Raw genomic sequence first — 2755 nt, forward strand, 5'->3', positions numbered from 1 at the left:
TCCAGGCGGCCCTGCCCAGCTCTCTCTGCTCCATCCAAGGGCTTTCCAGGGTGTGGGGAGCAGGGGGACACCCACTGCACGTCCCCCCCTTTTCAGCCCCCCCCAGCTGCAGTGGGCAGCTGGATGCAAGCAATACAGGGACACCCCAGCACAGCCCAGGGCACAGAGTCAGTGCCACTTCGAATCACCCTGTGTCCCCTCTGCCAGCACCTAGCCAGGCACTCAGGACCTGTTGAGGGGGAGCTTTGGCCACCCCACAGGTCCCAGTTCCCCTCTGCAGTACCCACGGTGGGGCTCCGTCTGCCTGCCCAGGGTCTCCTGCCCGTGAGGAGCAGCAGCTCCTGGCTGCTGCCAAAGGATTCCTCGAAGATGCCTCCTGGCAGCCAGAACGGGTGGCACAGTGGGTGGCAGGGAGAGAGGTTCCCTGGGTGGCAACAGGAGCCAGGCTGAGCCCAGAGTTAGAGGCTGGAGGGCTCCTGGGGAGGATGCTGTGGCTGCTCAGGCTGTGCTCGCACCCCGGGTGCCTGAGGCGGGCAGCACCACGGCAGGCTGGGCACGACCAGGGTTATTTGCTCCCTGGGTGGTCTGGGTGCCCAGATGGGGGTCTTCCATGGGCTGGGACCCCCCCGACTGCTGGTCCAGTGTTCTCGGAAGGATCTCTTCCTGCGAGCGTGGCCTTGGGCAGAGCAGGACAAGCTGGAGGCTGCCGAGAGCCTCAGGAAGGAACTGGGTCCGGCCCGGAGCCCGATTGTCTCCAGCCACACGTCCTCTATCCATGACTGGACTGCCAGGAATCCAGAGTGAGTCACAAATTCCCCAAGACCCTCAGGGGACGAAGCAAAAGTCACTGGCAAAAAGAGGACACCCCCCACCCCCCCAGTTTCTGCTCCCAGTCCTTGTCCTCCCACCAGGCAGCTCCCTGGCAGCGGCTAAGGGTGGCACGGGGAACTGCTGGCAGAACTGTCCCCTTCCCCCCCTCCTGCTGCAGCCCCCGGGCCCTCCTCCCCCCTCCCCCCCCCCCCCCAGGCTGATAAGGAGGCAGGGGTGGCAAGAGTCCAAGTGCTTTTGAGCCTCCCCCTTCACCCCCTTCCGTCACTCTTGGCAGGACACAGCAGGCGGGCATGGCAGCCTCACAGCTCGCTGTGTCCCTCTCACCAGGGCAGGCATCGCCTCCCATGCATGTCCTTGCTCCCCAGGCCTGTCCCCACTCTGGGGAGTGCCAGCCGGGAGGCAAAGTGGCAGGGGACAAAGTCCAGCCAGGGCACCTTGGGCACACGTGGCCGCAGGAAGCGGAGCGGAGAGCCGTGGGCTGGCACCGTGCCTGCCCCCTCCTTGCTGCCACCATCCTGGGGGAGGTGCCTGGGTACACAGGTAGCAGGTAGGCAGCTGCTCAGAGTCGTGGGAAGAGCCCAGCCCCAGCTGGGTTGTCCCTGGCTGTACCACGCTGCCCACAGGCTGCAGGGTGAGCAGCCTTGGCGAGGTCCAAGCCCATGGCAGGGTGGGAAGCATCCCTCCAACCCCACCCTGGAAAGCCACTGGGGTGGCTGGAGGAGCTGGGCAAGAGGCTGGTACAGTGCCATGCACTCACACAGGTGCTGCCACGTCCTGGCTCCCCCTCCCAAGCCCCCCCCCCCAGCTACAGCAATGCTGAGGCTCCCCGAGGACTGCACCCCACATGCCAGGTGCCTGCGGGGCCGGTGGACCAGGGTGGTGCTGAGATCCCCTCCCCAGCAGGCTGGAGCAGCTCTGGGGGGCAGGGAAGTCCCTGCAGTGCTCTGGGAAGAGCCAGGAGCAAGTTTGTTGACGAGAAGCAGGCAGGAAAGGCAGGGACTGACCCGGGGCCAGCCTTGGCTTCCTCCCCGGCCAGCGCCGGGGCAGGGTGGTGCAGAAAGGGACTGCCCTCAGCCCCCCCAGTACTTGCAGCCCGGGGGACTACCTTGTCCCCGTGGGGTCCCCAGCACGTAGGGAGGGGCTGAAGGCTTTGCCACCCCTGGAGGGGTTGTGTCTCCTGGGGAGGTGCCCTTGCACCTTCACCTCCCCTGGTGGGGGCCATCACAGTGCCAACCCCACTCGGGGACACACTGTGACGCTTCTGAAGAGGCAGATGTGGGACAGTGACACACACACACACCCCGGGGGAGCGACCCTCCCCGAGTCAGTGACCCACCCCCCCAGCCCTGCTCTCCAAATGCAGCACAGGGGCCCCTCTGCGGTGCCATCAGCTCTGCAGCCCCCCCCAGACAGACACCTGGCACCGTGGGGAGGGTGATCAAGCTGGAACTGGGACCCAGCTCCCAGCCTGGGCAGGGGGGCGGGGGGTAGGGGGCTGCTGCAGCCCTCAGGGCTCAGGGAGGTGTCCGGGCGCACGGCTCCTCCAGCCGGACACGGCGTCCCGCATCCCGGGAGCAGGGCTGGAGTGAGTGCCACCTCCCGGGGGCAGGGCTGGAGTGAGTGCCAACTCCCGGGAGCAGGGCTGGAGTGAGTGCCACCTCCCGGGAGCAGGGCTGGAGTGCCACCTCCCGGGGGCAGGGCTGGAGAGCCACCTCCCGGGAGCAGGGCTGGAGTGAGTGCCAACTCCCGGGAGCAGGGCTGGAGTGAGTGCCACCTCCCGGGAGCAGGGCTGGAGAGCCACCTCCCGGGAGCAGGGCTGGGGTGAGTGCCACCTCCCGGGGGCAGGGCTGGAGTGAGTGCCACCTCCCGGGAGCAGGGCTGGGGTGAGTGCCACCTCCCGGGAGCAGGGCTGGAGAGCCACCTC

Source organism: Melanerpes formicivorus, unplaced genomic scaffold (assembly GCF_026170545.1).
Source record: "Melanerpes formicivorus ecotype bairdi unplaced genomic scaffold, bMelFor1.0.p_v2 SCAF_45, whole genome shotgun sequence".
Lineage (NCBI taxonomy): Eukaryota > Metazoa > Chordata > Aves > Piciformes > Picidae > Melanerpes > Melanerpes formicivorus.